The 20,000-nt window shown below is 32.6% G+C and overlaps 1 long non-coding RNA gene across 1 annotated transcript in view; it reads left to right on the top strand.

The window, feature by feature from the left end:
* LOC149133098 (uncharacterized) overlaps positions 1-20,000 on the top strand; it is a 101,075-nt gene that overhangs the window by 63,929 nt on the left and 17,146 nt on the right. Inside the window, exon 2 of the long non-coding RNA XR_016243853.1 lies at positions 1,336-1,430. This is a non-coding gene — a long non-coding RNA (uncharacterized LOC149133098). The remainder of the gene's footprint in view (positions 1-1,335; positions 1,431-20,000) is intronic.

The following is a 20,000-nucleotide window of genomic DNA, read 5'->3' on the forward strand; positions in this document are numbered from 1 at the left end:
GCTGCACCAGTCTGCAATTACTGCTGCCTAACAATCATAATTCTGGCTAGTATTGATATCGATTCCAGTGTTGAGTTTATTCATTTTAGCAACACATGTCTTGCATTAAACCTCATTACAAATGGTAAGTTGTAATAAAACTATTGTGATCACATTTTGGTTTTAATACTTTAGGTTCCTTGTATATGGAAAAAAGATGAAATAAATCATAAATTTTTGCAGGATATAAATAATAGTTCGATAGGATAGTAGTTAATCTATTGTAGAATATATATATATATATATATATATATATATATATATATATATATATATATATAAGAGATATATAAAACATTATTTGCAATCTGAATCAAAGTATTAGTGTTTAAGTGAGTTCATTATAAACCTGGAAGCAGAAGAGACAGAGGAAGGGAAAGAGAGAGAGGGAGAGAGGAAAAAAGAGAGAAAAAAGAAAATAGACAACTTTATTGATCGAATATAAAATCTTCTTTACTGATATGACACTGGATAGAAATAAGTTATCAAATAATAATAATAATAATAATAGCAATAATAATAATAATAATAATAATAATAATAATAATAATAATAATAATAATAATAATAATAATAACAATAACAATAATAATGATAATAATAATAATAATAATAATAATGTGTGTTTATGAAAGCAATAATGATGATGATGATGATAACAATAATAATAATGATAATAATAAAAGTAACTGATAGCAATAATGATAATGATAATAATGATAATGATAACAGTAATGATAATAACAGCAATAATAATAATAATAATAATAATAATAATAATAATAATAATAATAATAATAATAACAACAACAACATTATCCTGTGTTTTCCAAACTTCATCTAATTTCTTTTCAAACTCTTCTTTTTTTCCAAACATATATTTCCAACTTATTTCCCAATCTTCTCATTTGTTCTTGCTTACCATTTTTTGTTTAGCTTTTTTATTTCTTTCTTTCCTTCTTTCTTTCTTTTGCATTCTCCTTTTATTCTCCTAAAGAATATTTTTATATTATCCTTCTTTTGAAAGCGTTTTCTTCTTCGTTTCTTAATTTCAATATACTTTTAGCTGAATGTGTTTATTGATTTATATGCTTATTATTGTTGTTGTTTTTTTTTTCATATGTATTATTTTTATTTTGTAAAGTACATCACAAGAACCCAAGATCTACAGCTGTGTTATTTTTTAAACAATGCTTTATTTCTGTGAACTTGCCCCTCTTTTTTTTCTACTACAATATGGTAGTATCGTTATTTCCTGGTCGATAATCGTTCATTTTTTTTTTTTTTTTTTGATAGTCAGCGATACTTGGATAATAGCGTTTCTTGCCGTAATATGAAAGTTCGAAGCAATATGTCAAATAAACGACATAGGAATAACTTAACCCTCCAAGGTAACTTATATCTATTTTTTCTATGTTTAACAAATCCATTTTCCACGTATGTATATCTAACATTGTTTATTATCATACTTCTGTAGATATGCACTGACTTTGAATTAATTTTGAAAATAATGAAGAGTTTACTAAGGTATCTTTGCCATTATTAAGCTGATGTTTGAAACATAAATTAATGCTGCCATTTTAATGTCCATGTATCCATAAAGACACATTGCCATTGTTTCAATAAATGTTTAAATAGTGAAGAATTTAGTAAAATAACGTCGCCATTATTAAACTTACATTTGGGACATTATTGTTGTTGGCACTCCGTCGGTTACGACGTCGAGGATTCCAGTTGATCCAATCAACGGAACAGCCAGCTCGTGAAATTAACATGCAAGTAGCTGAGCACTCCACAGACACGTGTACCCTTAACGTAGTTCTCGGGGATATTCAGCGTGACACACTGTGACAAGGCTGACCCTTTGAATTACAGGCACAACAGAAACAGGAAGTTAGAGTGAGAGAAATTTGTGGCGAAAGAGTACAGCAGAGTTCGCCACCATACCCTGCCGGAGCCTCGTGGAGCTTTAGGTGTTTTCGCTCAATAAACACTCACAACGCCCGGTCTGGGAATCGAAACCGCGATCCTATGACCGCGAGTCCGCTGCCCTAACCACTCGGCCATTGCGCCTCCATACATGTGGGACATAAATTAAAATGAAAGTTTGAAAAGTTTTGATTTAGATAATTAACACTTTTACTAACATATATCAGAACAAATACACCGTCTTTGTTTCAATTAATATTAAATTAAGCTGATATTCGGAACATAAATCAGCATGAAATTTCGATATACGGTTTTAATTCGATCATTTTAAAACAAGAAATTTGTATCATAGAACTCAAGCATATTGATATCAAATTTGTTAAATGCTCTAAAGCTAATACGTGGACTGATTAGCACGTTGTTTTTGAATATATTATCTTGATACTAAGTTTATATAGTCGTTAATCATATTATTAGGTATTATAGTCACTAATTTCAAATAGAAAATTAGACTAATTAATTAGTCTTGAAGCACGTGCTTATCTCTTGCCAAGCAACTATATTACGAGATAGTACAAAAGAGCGCCTGTAATACGAAACATAGTCGGCCAGTGCATAAGGTGATATACTGGCAGAACTGTTAGAGCATTAGAAAGAAATGTCTTCCCGTGTTTGTTCAAGGCCTTTGCATTCTAAGATCAAATCCTACCAAACATAACTTTAATCATCATCATTTCGGGTTTTGATAAATATGGCATCTGTCACCATTAAGTTGACTCCCCCCTCTCTCTCTCTCTCTCTCTTTCTCTCTCTCTCATATGACTGTTTCATCTCGCCATGATCGATCATCTGAATCTCATTTTGTGGATTAAGGTCTCTTTACTCTCTTATTTGTTTCAGTCATTTGACTGTGGCCATGCTGGAGCACCACGTTTAGTCGAGCAAATCGATCCCAGTACTTGTTCTTTGTAAGCCCAGAACTTATTCTATCGGTCTCTTTCACCGAACCGCTATATTACGGGGACATAAACACACCACCATCAGTTGTCAAGCGATGGTGGGGGGTCAAACACAGACACACAAACACATACATACATATACACGACGGGATTCTTTCAGTTTCCATCTACCAAATCTACTCACAAGGGTTTGGTCGGCCCGTGGCTATAATAGAAGACACTTTGCCTCAGGTGCGACGCAGTGGAACTGAACCCGGAACCATGTGGTTCGTAAGCAAGCCACTTACCACACAGCCACCCCTACGCCTAAATTGAATTGATTACATCTCTCCATCACAAGTTCTAATCTTGTGCTAATATAAGTAGCTTGGAAATCGGGCGTGTTGGTCCTAATCAGAATAATTAGTTCCTAGGTTTGCTCGATGCGAACCAAGCTATAAGTAAACAACGAGAACAAGAACAAGAGCGACAACGACAACAATGATAGCAGTTGTAGCAACAAAAAGGCAGACGACCCTGGAGTGGAATATTAAGAAAGGTCTGATAATCTGAAAGGTTTCTTTGTTTTGGAAGTATCAAGAAACGTGTTTTTTTTTTAATATTTTTTTTCTAAATACTTTGCCACCAATTTTTTGTAGTCTTTTTTTTTTTTATTTTGTCTTTGTATCTTTTATATTCTCAAAATCGGTGATACATTTTAATTGATCTCCAGCTGTGAAGCACGAAACAGTCTGTAGATTCAGATTTTCAAATGTGTACATGCACAGATATCTTGAATTTAAACATTCTCACAATCTTACGTGTTAAATTTCTTTTATATAAGAAACCACATATGTTTCTTCATGCTCTGTATTATTTACTTTGTGGTTAAGACAACTAAAGAGAGTTGCCATTTATTTTATTTATATGTTTATTTATTTTTTCCTTCCTTTGATCTACAGGAAGGAGTGTAACTATTGCTTTCGTCGGCCCTTCAGTACAAGTGAGATCGACTAGATTAGCACTCCTACAAATAGTTGCAAGTCTACGGTTGCATGAAAAAAATTATTTACGAATGGGATTACAGACAGGATAATAGAGTTAATGTAATTACATATTTACTTGTTGTGTGAGATTGTCTTCTGTACAGCCATTTTATATTGAAAATCTAATTCTGCAGGTACAAAAGTAATTGAGAGTGATAATGGTATCAGTAATAGTGTTTTATTTACCACAAAGGGCTCGCAAAAACTTTGGGGACGGTACAGGAAATGCAATGTGGGGTTACATAAAGAAGCGTGTAAAAATTACAAACGGTAACAAAATAAATGCTAATAATGAAAATTTCCCTAAAACAATATTTCCTAAGGCTGCACGTGGAGATCCTACAAAACCACGGTCCCCCTGACCACTAGGACAAGTGCCCTCCAAGCATCGTCTTCCTTTTATCTATAGGCGCAGGCTTGGAGTAGGCCCTTTTACCCGAACCATTCTTGTCACATTCACCCACTTCTCAATAAAAGTGTTGGGAAGCAGCACTTCCTTCTCTATCCTCACCTTGCTTTATAAGGGAAACTTGAAAAAGTTGATGAGGACTTGGCCAAAGAGGAAAGTATCAACCATTAGCCTTTTCAATCTGGTCCACCGCAAAACCACTTTCGCTAACTTCACCAGGCAAAGAAACACTGCCTCCCCTTCCCGGCCAAAAGAAAGCGATGGGATGATTTTCACAATGGACTCAGCCAATAGCCGAATCCTTCCTACACGTGACAGCAGATGTGCAACGTAAAGCTACAAGACAACAATGCTAGGGTGCTGGATGAAAGCGTACAGAATAATTATGTCCCTCTACGCGCATCTCGGCCAACCCGTCTCCGGGCGGTTCCATGCCTGTGTATTTTATCCCGAACCGGCAATGCTCCTCGGTAGCACTGACGGGTCAGAAATTTCAGGACCTTAGTTTTTTAAAAGTACGTTGTTTTAATGGCCGATGAAGGAGAAAAGCACAGTTGACATTAGCGAGGTCAGAAAGTTGAAACCAACACAGCGGGGCATTGAGTACAAAGCGAAATATCTGTTTCTGAGTAAATATTTATGATACAAAATTGTAACAACTCGTGGGCGAGAAAACAGTGATTTATGTACTCTTGAAAGCGAAGATTCTGCTTGAGCTACTGTTTATGATCTGTATAATCCTCTTTCTGTGATATGAATTAATCCTTTTTCTCAAGAATACAATGGGATTAAATTTCTGAAAGAAATTAAGACGGCGCCATAAACTATCGTTACATCTAGGTAAACTAAAAGGCATGAAATCACAAGCAGTGCATTGTTTTTTCTTTTAGAAATGTTATTTCAGAGCCAAATCATATTAGTGAATAACAAAAATCGGTAAAGCATCGAATACAATTCCGTGTAATATTTCTTCTAGCTTTTTACGTTTTGATTTCCAATTCCGCCGAGCATAACGTTGATTTCATTCTTCTGCAAACGATAAAATAAAGTACGAGGTAAGTCCTGGGAGTTGATGAAATTGACTAACAGTCTCCCTAAAATTTGAAACTCTCTACCTACGTCAGGACCAGTTAAAGGATGGTGAATTAGCGGAATTACTGGAGCAATATCTCTTCAGGTTCCTTGCACTCTGGGTTAGAATACCACCGAATTTATCTTTGCTTATTATATAGATCAAATAAAATTCTACTCAAGAACTCCAGTCTATGCAATCAACTAAGCTCTATTCCCAAATTTCAAGCCTTGTACTTATATTAAAAACAATTATTATTATTATTAATATTATCATCATCATCATTATTATGTAAGGCGGCAAGTTAGCAGATTCGTTAACACGCCGGGCGAAATGCTTAGCGGTATTTCGTCTGCCCCTACGCTGTGAGCTCAAATTCCGTCGAGCTCGACTTTGCCTTGCATCCTTTCGGGGTTAATAAATTAAGTATCTGGGAAACACTGGGGTCGATGTAAACTACTAGTCCCCTCCCCACAAATTTCAGGCCTTGTGCCATTAGTAGAAATTATTATTATTATTATTATTATTATTATTATTATTATTATTAATATTATGAAGAGTTGAGGAATGACAGAATTGTGAACGCACCTTTCAATGTATTCTTTCTGACTCTACGTCCTGGGTTCGAATCCCAACGAGATAGTTTTACGTTTCATCCCTCTCTGGGATCAATCGGTTATGTGTGTGTGAATGTAGGTCTGTATGTATGGTTGTGTGTGGATGGGTGGGTGGGTGTGCTTTAGTTAAATATGATATGACCAAACCAAAACGACCTTCTCGTCATAGACTATTCACATCCGAACAATGCAAAACTTTTGCACCAGAAATTTTAGTGTGTACATGTACACACACACACACACACACACACACACACACACACACACGTATATATATATATATATATATATATATATATATATATATATATATATATATATATATATATATATGTATATATATATATATATATATATATATATATATATATATTTGTAAATATTTATATATGTAAATATATATATATATATATATATATATATATATGTGTGTGTGTGTATATATAAATTATATATTATATACAGCATACACATACATATAAATAAGCACTAAAATTAATATACACTTAAAGATATAAGTATATATATGAATACGCTTTCATGCCCACAAAGACACACGTACATACACACACACACACACACACACACACAACATATACGCAAATGTATTGTATTATACATAAAGGATTTCATAAAAAGGACGATAATACTGTAGAGTTTTTTTTATCTTTTACATTAACTTTGGTCTTATTGAAATAGGAATATGTTTCATTTCTTTATATATCAACTCAGAATTGTACGTATTCCGCTCCTTCTCTAAAAACAGAAATAATATCCTACTCTAAAAAAAGAAATAATATCCCCAAAAGTATGATATATGCATGTCTGCACACACAGCATTCGTAGTACACACGCACACACACACACACACACACACACACACACACACACACACACACATATATATATATATATATATATATATATAATACATATCCATAATCATATATATATATACATATATATATATATATAATACTTATCTATAATCTTACATATATATATATATATTACATATGTATAATCTTATATATATATATATATATATATATATATATATATATATATATATATATATATATATATATATATAGTGGCTGTGTGGTAAGTAGCTTGCTTACCAACCACATGATTTCGGGTGGTTTTGGTAGACGCAAACTGAAAGAATCCCGTCGTGTATGTATGTATGTATGTATGTATGTATGTATGTATGTATGTATGCATGTATGTATGTATGTATGTGTTTGTGTGCCTGTGTTCGTCCCCCGACCATCGCTTCACAACCGATGATGGAGTGTTTACGTCCCCGTAAATTAGCAGTTCGGCAAAAGAGACCGCTCGACAAAGTACTAGTCTTACAAAGAATAAGTCCCGGTGTCGATTTGTTCAACTAAAGGCAGTGCTCCAGCATGGCTGCAGTCAAATGACTGAAGCAAAAATAACAAATATACAAGAAGTTGACGTCTATAACTTGGCAATTCTTCTGACAGGAATACAAAAGTATAAAGAGCAGGTCTTGTGGTTTCCTGTTTCTCGTTCGATTCCCTTTTGTACTTCTCATAGCTCACGTTCTCTAGAGTGAAGATATTAATTTCACTGCTTTATCATTTTTGAGAATATGGACAAATTAAGGGAACAAATGTACTCCTAGAGTACACCCAATTAAATTTACGAAATTCGGTGAAGGGATGTGCGCGCACGCGTGTGTGTATGTGTGTGTCTGTATTACTATGTGTACATATATATATATATATATATATATATATCCATTTATAGTCAAACGTTTGTGCTTCCAAATATATTACTCTCTTTTACTTGTTTCAGTCATTTCACTGCGGCCATGCTGGGGCACCGCCTTTAGTCGAGCAAATCGCCCCCAGGACTTATTCGTTGAAAGCCTAGTACTTATTCTATCGGTCTCTTTTGCCGAACCGCTCAGTTACGGGGGCGTAAACACACCAGCATTGGTTGTCAAGCGATGTTGGGGGACAAACACAGACACACAAAAATATACACACACATACATACATATATATATATATATTTTAAGATATCTTTTTTGCATGCGTGTACGTATACGTGGTGTAGTATAGAAAATATATATGGTATATAAATTTTATATACATAAGTGTGTGTGTGTGTGTGTGTGTGTGTGTGTGTGTGTGTGTGTATGTGTGTGTGTGTGTGTGTGTGTGTGTCTGCATGTGTGCGTGTGTGTGTATGTGCATGTGTGTCTGTATCTGTGTCTATATATATTTGTATATATATACAAATGTATTTATGCATTATGTATATGTGTATGTGTTTGTGTGAGGATATATATATATATATATATGTGTGTGTGTGTGTGAGAGAGAGAGACAGAGAGAAAGAGAACTGTACAAGCGAAAGAAAAAGCACTCAGCATGCATCCCAGAATTTAGAAATAGTTGCTTTGAATTTTTACGCAGAATTACATCACTCAATATTTCGCAGAAGTGAGGCACAATAATCCGCATCATCAGAGTTCCTGTTTCTGAGCAAAAGCATTTCAATGCGATTTTTGTACAAACAGCTTAATACAAGCATAAATGTTTGCATAGATGTATTCATACGCACACACACACACGCACACACACACACACGCACACACACACACGCACATATGCGTAATATATCCATTATATATATATATATATATATATATACATATATAAACACACGCACGTATACATATAGATAATATATTCAGATGTGTATATATATATATATATATATATATATATATATATATATATATATACATAAATATAAATTCATTTAAACAGCAGTTTTCAATGTTTCACCAATGTTTCGTATCTTCAAAATTTGACACAGTTTTGCTATCTACATTCCAGAGATTGAACTTAATATCATTGTTAGAAACCAACTCCTTCTTTACAGGATGGCTTCAAATCATTAATAATAAAAGAGAACATACATACATACATACGTACATACATAAAGAATAATTTTATCTTCGGGTATACATCTTGTAGTATGCTGTTTAAAGTCCGTTCACAATGTTCCGCTACCTGATGTTATCAACAGTATGGAGGTATATGTCACTGGATTTACTTCAGGATTCCTTCGTATCCGTAGTATTTATTAGAGAAAGAAAATGGAATTCAGAAATACTTCATTGTTCACTACGATTGTTTCCTATAGCATTTCCCTCGTGAGGCACCTATGCGCGATGGGTCGAAACGATCGTAGTGAATCTCGTGAATTCTATTTTCTTTCTCTCACATATTTTACATAAATACAAATATGCATAAATGTGGGTGATGTAATGTATGGTTCTTAGCATGTATTTAAGATCCTAAATGGTTTTTTCCCCTGTAGCGAATTCTAAAGGTGTTTTCACTATTCCTATGACAGTTAATATTTCTCTTTGCTATATTTTATGAAGAGATTAATTCTTTCATTTCTCCTCTTTATGGGCATTTTGTTGTCGTGTGGCTATGACATCCCCAACAAATGGGAATATCAGCAATTGATACTGTATATTGTGTGACGAAAAGAGCTATTGTTTATAGTTCACCAGAGAATGATTTAGTGAGTAGCAACCAACACATCTGCAAGGTAGCTAGTGATGCGTATTTCATATTTTCTTTATATGGTATGTGTAATGTCCATTACTTTCGTTTGTTTAATTTTGGTTGACATAAAAATATAGGATCGACTATCACTTGAATTGTTTTGCACGGTCAGTCATTAAATATTTCACTGAAGTGGAACAGAATTATATTAGCGAATTTCATGTGCATCGTATTTTCTAGGCCCAAGTGTATCTATTTATCTATTTGTCTATCAATCAATCGAAATATGTGCGTGTTCATATGTGTGCGCGCGCATATCTGTGTATGCACATGTATGTGTATATATATATATATATATATATATATATATATATGTGTGTGTGTGTGTGTGTATGTATGTATGTATGTATGTATGTATGTATGTATGTATACACACACATATATATACATATATACACACACACACATATATATAAATATAGATACACACCTAAACTTTCACTCCGTCGATTATGATTACTGGGGCGCTTAACAGACACACATACACTTTATGTAGTTCCCAGAGAGATTGAGCGTGTCACACAATGTGAAACGGCTGGCTTTTTAAAGTATAGGTACTTCTCAAGGACACAACGCACCACCAGGTATCGAACGCGCGATCTTACGATCGTCACCCTAACCACTTAGCCACACGACTTCACTTATATATAGAAAATTGTGTGTGTATACATATATATGTGTGTGTGTGTGTGTGTGTTTATATATATATATATATATATATACATACATATATATATATATATATATATATATATATATATATATATATATATATATATATATATATATATAGGATAAAGATGCTTATAATCTCATAGAGAAGGTTTTCCGGTTTCCATGGTGTTCGTATTCCCCACCAGGACAGGACGCCGGTCTGTCACAGAATTACTCACTTTTGCCAGTTGAGCGGACTGGAGCAATGTGAAATGAAGTATTTTGCTTAAGAACTCAACGCGTCGCCCTGTCCATGAATCGAGATCACAATCTTACGATCGTGAGTCCAACACCCTAAGCACTAAGCCATACACGCACATACATATATACATATATACTTATATGTGTGTGTGTGTGTGTGTGTGTGTGTGTGTGTGTGTGTGTGTTTGTGTGTGTATGTATGTGTGTGTGCGCGTGTGTGTGCCTGTGTGCGTATACAAGATAGCACAAAAGTAGGTTTACAGTTATTCAACTATCTCTTTCGCATTCATATATTAACAGTTTAGATCTTAATTATAAAAAAAATTTGAAACCACTTTTCTATGCTAATTTAGTTAATTTTGTCAAGCACCCTTTTCAGTTTGTAAGATAGAGACCCGGACTGATAGGTCGAGACATATATTGTACCTAATACAAGTCTAATAAGAAATCCATCTCCTACTATTAATTAATAATATTACCCTAGCTACCACTGCGAAGCTCTTGAAGTAGATCCAACGGAAGTGTACCACAACTGCGGATCACAACAGGTAGCCTAAACTGTTCCGATGCTCTACTCAACATTTAAACATACTAATTGACTTATACACGTATTTGTCCAAATTATTTATTATCATTGTTATACATATATTTATATATTACTTGTTCTCGTTAAATAGCGCAGTCAAAAGGGTAAACCATAACACTGTCCTGGTATTTGCTTTTCCTTCATCTTACATTTTTATCTTCTGTCTCCATAAAGGGTAACCACAGCATAAGAGACATGCACTGAACGCTGGTCCGTCGGCTTTCGCCAATGTTCTCTCTATTCGTGACTTGTTCAATATCCTCGTTAAATCCAATATTGCATACGTTTTAGATCATAATTAACACGGGAAAATATATGCCTTTTTCAAATCTCTAACATCAAAGTCTTCAATTGTTTGCGTTATTTTATTTTTTATATATATATAATTCAGAGGAACGAATATTGGCATAAATGTTTTTCCGATAAATATAGCATTTTTATATGTCAGTCAAAGGTAGTGCGTAACGTCCATGATTTTTTCTGGTCCTTTTAGACTAACGAGATCAATGTAATTGATGATCAGTTTGAACATATGTAGATCGATACATCAATGTCTTTTGCGGGGGAAATAACGTGACTGAAGATGGAATTACGAAGGATTACGTTGGTTGAGTGAATGACTGGGTGAAATATACAGTGTGGGTTTTGAAAAGAGCAACACAGAAGATCAAAAACCACATTAAATGATCATATAGCACCAGGAGAGAAGACGAAAAGACAAAATGAACTAGCAAAACTTACTGGATAATTCCAGATTCCGGATTTCTGGCTCTGCATAAGAAATGCTCTGGTAGAATCGTCCACAACATCGAGCAAAATGTTTAGCGTCATTTCTTATCTCTCTACGTCAGAAGTTCGCTGAGGTTGACCTTGCCTTTCATCGTTTTGATGTCGATGAAATAAATGCTAGTTAAGCACTGGTATTGATGCAATCGAGTTACCCCTTCCCCAAGATTGCTTGTTTTGTACCGAATTTGAAATCAGTATATTTTTAAATGTTTGATTTTGGAAAATTTAAATGTAGTTAGTTAAGACTTTTGGCGGCGTCAAATAGCAAAATTCATACAATTAATGATATATATTGACTTGTAGAAATATTATGGTAATACAGGATACCAATGCAGTTGAAAACGGAAAATAAATTAAAGATAATAATAATATTGCAGAATTGGAAATAATAATAATATTGCGGAACAATAGTTGCTCTCGTTGGATGAGAATTCTATTGAAAAAAATTGCAGTTCTGGATTGACTGGAAAAAGAATTGTCAGTATATCTAAATTTTGTTGAAATCATCTGAGAGAGATTTTAAATAATTGTACTAAAGGAACAAAAGTTTAATTGAGAAAAATAATCACTGGTTAAATGTAGTGAAATGAAACCTGAAATATACGAACTCCAATGACTGCGAAAAGTTTCCTGCAATAAAAAGAGAAAAAGAGACAAAATAATGATCAGATAAATGGAAGATAAATTAAATAGGATTAACATTTCAAAGCGGAAAAGCTACGTGGGAGGAAATATACGAACATTTGCACCGATGCTTACATCTACAATCATATATATATACATATATATATAATCTCTCTCTCTCTCTCTCTCTCTCTCTCTCTCTATATATATATATATATATATATATATATATATATATATATATATATATATATATATATATATACACACACACACACACACACATATATATATATATATATATATATATATATATACATATGTTTACTGATGCACTCCTGTACATTTATATAACTCTATAGAGGATGGCACGTAACAGTGTGCATTAAAACGTATAAGCATATATATACATGCATATATGCATGCATATATCCTTTCACACATACATATATATAAATATGAATTCAAAAGAACACATCTGCAAAATAAACGTATCTACATATATGAAGATATACGTATATATATATATATATATATATATATATATATATATATATATATATATATATATATATATCCGTATACCTACATAGATATATGCCTAGATAGATAGATAGATAGATAGATAGATAGATAGATAGATAGATAGATAGATGTGGATACTTATATAAATACATGGTATATATATATATATATATATATATATATATATATATATATATATATATATATATATATATATGTATACACACACACACACACACACACATACATATATATATATATATATATATGTATACACACACACACACATACATATATATATATATATATATATATATATATATATATATCGAAAAATACATATGTAATATATATATATATATATGTAGATATATAAACATGTATGTATGCATGTACACACGTTAATGCGTCTCTATGCAAACATATATTTTCACATAAGTAGGAAAAGTATGTATAATGATCATTTACATATATATCTAATTACAGGGAAACCTGCAAAGGCATATATATATATATATATATATATATATATATATATATATATATACATATTTGCATGTCAGTGCATATGTGTGTGCATACATGTGCACAGGTGCGTGCGTGTGTGTGTACGTGTGAGCGTACGTATGTGTGCATTGTGCGTGTGCAGCATCCGAAATGAATGCTCAATTACTTATATACATAATGACTAGGTTAATTAGGCTAAGTAAATGAATCTTGTATCTATACAGGAATAGGGGAAAAGGCGATTAAAAGAGTAAATGACATGGATGTGTGTGTGTGTGTGCGTGTGTATTTGTGTGTGTATATATATATACATTATACATGTACATATATATATAATATATAGATACATATATATATATATATGTATGTGTAATTCATATATATATATATATATATATATATATATATATATATATATATATATATATATATATATATATAAGCATGTATGTATGTATGTATGTATGTATGTATGTATAAAATCGAGAGGCCTATGTATAGAAATACAGTTAGAATGAAATTGAATTAAATAGATAATGAAGTGATCCCAAATAGGATAAAATTATACTTAATGTTAAAATTCAAATTAAGATTAAAATTAAGGTAAAAGCAAATGGATTTAAGTGGTCGAAAAAGGAATGGCAAGTTTAATTGAATTACATAAAGGAACCTTGGATCTCTACGTGATCGGGTGAGAAATATGGAGTAAAGGTTAGACTAAATTTAGAAAGTGTTGCTTCGGTTTTTCTGTAGATTAACTGCTTGTAGAAATTTGTAAAGAGCTGTAAAGGAACATTACATATAAACGTATATGAGCATCTGAGAGTAATGGCAGGTGGCCTAGTGGTGGAAATGTCCGATTATAATCGTGAAACTGTGGGCTCAATTCCAAGATTGAGTTGAATGTGTTTGGTGAAAGAATTTAATTTTTCATATTTGCATGTGCAATAAGTACAAGCTGGCTGCTGGTACAACATTTTCTCCCTTAAGTTGTTACATGCTACTATTTATAGCTTTATGCACTTCTAGATCCAGTGTTCCAAAAGAATAAAAAGAATTATTACCGTTTTTTTTTTTCGAGAGTTAATAAATTTTTATGACGCCAACAACATATAATTGTCGCTGGTAGGAATAAAGATTCTAAAACGGAAGCAAAAATTCGACGGTTTGCTTTGGTACAATGGTAGAATGCCTGTTATGTCTAGAGAAGACGTAGAAGAAGAAGAAGACTATTTTCAATTGTAGGCAGCTAATCGATTACATCGACTCTCACACTTGATTAGTACTTTATTTTATCGGCCCCAAAAGAGCCAAAATAAATCATGGAAGGCATTTTTTCGACACTCTAATGAATCTGCCAGCACGCTCTTCCTAAGAAGTTCAATAAGTCATTCTAATTTTGGCACCAGACCAGAAATTTTGATAGGAGGGAAAAGCCGATTACATTTTAAGCAATACTTGAGTAACAATTCATTTTAGTGACTGGAAAAAAAGGATTAAATGTTATCTTCCTTGGTATTTGAGTTCAGAACCTTAAGTGCCGGTAAATAATTATCGAAAATAACGTAAATTTTGTAAAACATTTTTCCGAATCTGTAACGATTCTTACCAGTTTATAATTAAAAAAATTCTTTCTAATTTCGATACAAGGCCAGCCCTTTTAGAGGGAGGAATCAGTCGATTACGTTAAAATTAGTATTTATCTGGTACTTTATTTTATCTTGCTCGAAAGGATGAAATGTAATATTAGCCTAAATGGGATTTGTACTCAAATTTAAGCGGAAACTTATTGTAGCAGCTTAAGATCAAGCACTGTCAACAAACAACTTGAGAAAATATAGCCAAATCAAATGAATGAATATTAAAATTAACAATAACAGACAAGAGGACGTGCACAATGAATGTATTAGTTTGACGCTCAGTAAAAAGGGGGAGTTTTACCGAGCATCAAACCAATACGTTCCTTGTGCACGTCCTCTTGTTTGTTATTGTTAATTTTAATGCTCCTTTATTTGATTAAACTATTTACTGCACGCTCACGCGGGACTTCTACGTCCTTCCGACCGATTTGGAGTATCTGGTCCCCATTAGATAGAATATTGACTAGTTTCCTAACCAGGACCAGGCCACTATGTCCCCTAATTTTCTCCGCCGTATATAATAACAATGATAAAAAGCTCTAATTATTATATCTGAAACTTACAGAACTGCGCTCGGTAAGATCTTATGTGATTCGACTATTTACCGCACGCTCACACGGATTCTCTATGTTCTTCGGACTGATTTGGAGTACCTGGTTCATTGATTTTCTTACTCTGACCCTGGATTATGTTAGCTTTAAACTCCTTCGAGTACGTCTTTTCTGCACCTTTGATCGAGAAAATATATGTGTATGTAGAGAAGTTGTCAACAGAATGTTAAGTGTACGTAATTTGAGATCCACAATGACACCAATTGTTGGAGAATGCTACAAGTTAACCCAGAGGGAATATAATGACTAGAGTCATGATAAATTTGTGAATACTGGTAGCTTTGTAAAAATTGAGGGTTTTAAGAAGGAAGTATATGGTACAATCATTTGGTAGAAAGAGTAATTGAGTCGGAAACATGAAATATTTAGTGGATCGTTTTCATTCAAACGGATAAGATGGATTATAACAAGTCAGATATTACAGTAATAGACAAAGAAAATCGAATTTGGATATTGATTGATCCATCAGGTCCGTTTGATATTGGGATTTTGAAGAAAGTAGATGAAAAGTTGAAAAACTTCAACGCCGTAAAATTTGAGATTGCAAGGATTTGGAACAGGAACTCTGTAAAGATGGTATTTGTGATAAATGGTACGTGAGGGACTGTGAGTGACGAAATAGATAAATGGATAAAGGAGATCGGAATGGGGTGTCATGTGAAGATACTACCGAAGTTTTCCCTCTTCGGAATAAGGATTATCATCAGAAAGGTTTTGAGCATTTCATGGCTTACTGAAATCAGTTGTGGATATCTAAGATTACACGTAGTAACTCACTCCCCACCAAAATTCTACAACGAATAAGATGAATCCCGAGTCAAGAACATAATAATAATAATGATGATGATGATAATAATAATAATAATAATAATAATAATAATAATAATAATAATAATAATAATAGTAGTAGTAGTAGTAGTAGTAGTAGTAGTAGTAGTAGTAGTAACAACAACAATAACGATAATAACGACAACGATAATAGCGATACTACTACTACTACTACTGCTAATAATAATAATAATAATAATAATAATAATAATAATAATAATAATAATAATAATAATAATAATAATAATAATAATAATAATAATAATAATAAAAATAGATAGATAGATAGATAGATAGACAGATAGATGGATGGATAGATAGATAGATAGATAGATAGATAGATAGATAGATAGATAGATAGATAGATAGATAGATATACAGGCATGAAGAAATTATTTTTATAAATAATTTATTGCAAAATTATGTGTAGCTAATTCAAAAGAAATGGTTAAAATTCGATATTTTAGTTGCGATGTACAAGTATAAACGTTAGATGTTACCCGTGTGAAGTGAATCAAAGTTAGGTAGAATAGCTACTGTTACATACTATGTAGGACAATGAGGAATACAATAAGATCAAATTAGTATACATATAGAGAGAGATTTAACAGATCAAAGATGAAATTAGCTTTCGAAGGTTTTACGCATTTTGTGATTGCAAGAAGGAATTCTTTTGGAGTGTTTGTTTAGAATTTCGCCTTTGAGTCAGAGTTAGTGTAATGAGTATAGCCAAGCTTTAGGTTTAGCAAAACATTATATGATCTCTTTGTTATTCATTGAAAAAAATTTCTCCCTGGGTTAACTGGTCTGTTTCAGATTAGGGAGCGGATTTTTTTTTTTTCTAGTTTTCTAATTTTTAGATGAAACGAGATAATGAGGTTCGATTATTTCTATTGAGATTTCTAAAAATGTATTTTTTGTGACGCGAATTAAAGGTGAAACCAAAAGAGATTTGATTAGAGTGTTTTTGTAAGTATCGCTAGCTACAGTGTTGGAATCAAGAGAACATTATTAGAGTTGATAAAATGATAGTTATTAATGGAATGGTAACTACTATAGGAGTTCGACGTAGCAAGGATGAATGGTTTCATTGTTTGTGAAAAGTTTGGAGTGTTAAAGCAAGAGGAATTTATAGGGTTTGTGCAAATAAAAATTATATAACCTTTGTACTGTCGAGGAAAATCTTGATTAATTTAAAGAGTTAGCTATTAAGGTTATAGTGGTGAGGTTGAATGGGTATTCTACAAAGTAATTCCTTTTTCTATTTTTATTTCTATTTCTGCTGGAAAGTACGCAAATGGTAATCAACGGAAGAAATGTGTTTTTTTATACCCGCTTCTGGAGAGAGCTTTCACATAAAAGCTCTGACCGTAGTTTAGAAGTTACAGTTATTTACAGACAAGGAGTCATCATCTCTATAAAACCCACCTGTGCATTTTAAGGTTAGTTAATAAGGGTTATAACTTTGCTAGCTGGTTCCCATTAAATGGAATGTTAACTAGTCACATAACCGGGTTCAGGCCGCTGCATCCCCCAGTTTTCTCTCTGCCGGATATAATTACAATAATAAAAGTTATAATCACTATTCCTGAAACTTCCAGAATTGCGTTCGGTAGGATCTTATTTTCCTTTTGGGATTTATCATGCATGAAAATCCGTCTATCTGATATGCTTGTAGTCCCTAGTAATATCATCCTCTGTACGTTGTGTATTTGTTATGAGATTTGAATTATGTATTTGTATAAATGTTTTTTTTTTTTTTATAATTCCTAGTCATATTCTATTGAGAGATTGCTCGTGTTACTTCATTCTGATTATCTTTATTTCTTTCTTTTTTTTTTGTATAAATTTTCCATTTGTTTTAGAGAAATGTTTTCACCAATAAAGACTGATAGCATGATTAGATGTTTCATTTGATAATGGTGATTGATAACAATATCAAGTCAATTTTCTTAATCTCTATGTCCTCGTGCGTACTACTTTAATATATATAGAAAGTACCTACTACACACACATATGTATATATATATATGTGTGTGTGTGTGTGTGTGTGTGTGTGTGTGTGTGTGTGTGTGTGTGTGTGTGTGTGTGTGTGTGTGTGTGTGTGTGTGTGTGTGTAGTGTTCATCTGTCTTTTTAACTTTCATTTGTGTCTTTTCGTTATTGATTTCATGTAAGACTCAGAGATATTTTCTTTTAGGTTTTCTTTGTTTTATTTGTCTCAGTGTCTTTTGTTTTCTTTGCTCGGGCTTTGATATTCCTATATAAGTAGGTCCGATGGAATAGTCACTTTCTTTTAGTAACTACATACTTTATTTGGTGTATCTTCATGATATTGATGTTCCAGTCTCTTTCAGTAAATCACCAGTGGCAAGGTTTATGCTATATTTTATTGCTGCTATGTAATCGACAAGCTTATTTTCTATTGGGGGAATTTCCGTTTTCTTCTCAGAAATAACCTCGATCAACTTTAATTTTAACTATTTCTACTATTTTCACATTCAGAATTCCCATCCTTAGAATTATATATCCTTAAATCTTTCTGATGTTCTATTTGATTTGATTATCGTTTGTGGTGTTCAGGTTTGGCTTTCGTTGGTCATTACTTTGTAGGTGTGTTTTGATTTAATTATAGCGTCTTTTGTTATATGTACTGTATTTCAAATGTTTGTAGTTTATATTCTCCATGTTTGAGATTAATGTACTTATTTCTGTTGTTTGCATTCTATGTTGTTTGATTTCATTTTCTTTCTTAACTGTTCTATTTCTGTATCTGATATCTCTTTTTCAGTTCTGGAAACGAACCAGATGCACTTTTAGATAAGAACGATTTTTTTTCTCCGTATATTATATGTAGTGGTTCTGATTTCCATTTTACGAAAGTATAGTATGTGACTATAATATACGCATGTTGCATACAAACGTATCCCCTTGTTTTGGTTAATGCTATTTTCCATTTATTTTCACATCTTGCGTAGTAACGCCGTTCTTGTATTTACATTGTCATCATTTTGGTTGGATACCAGCTTTTGTATTTTTAGTTATGTGGAGTTTTGTACGCTCCATTTTTCATACAATGTATGCATGCATGAAATATAAAGTATTACATTAAATATGGTTTATTACATTAGCTATGACGCCGTTCACTTTAATATGAAGTTTTGATGCATTAAGTGTACCTAGATATTCTTCACAGTTACTCATTGATTTGTATCGTTTATCATTTATATAATACAAGGGACTAAACAGGTCTAGTGATGACTTCACTTGTGCTTCACATGTGGCTACCGATCGATCATTAATCCA

Source organism: Octopus bimaculoides, chromosome 12 (genome assembly GCF_046866305.1).
Source record: "Octopus bimaculoides isolate indiv1 chromosome 12, ASM4686630v1, whole genome shotgun sequence".
Lineage (NCBI taxonomy): Eukaryota > Metazoa > Mollusca > Cephalopoda > Octopoda > Octopodidae > Octopus > Octopus bimaculoides.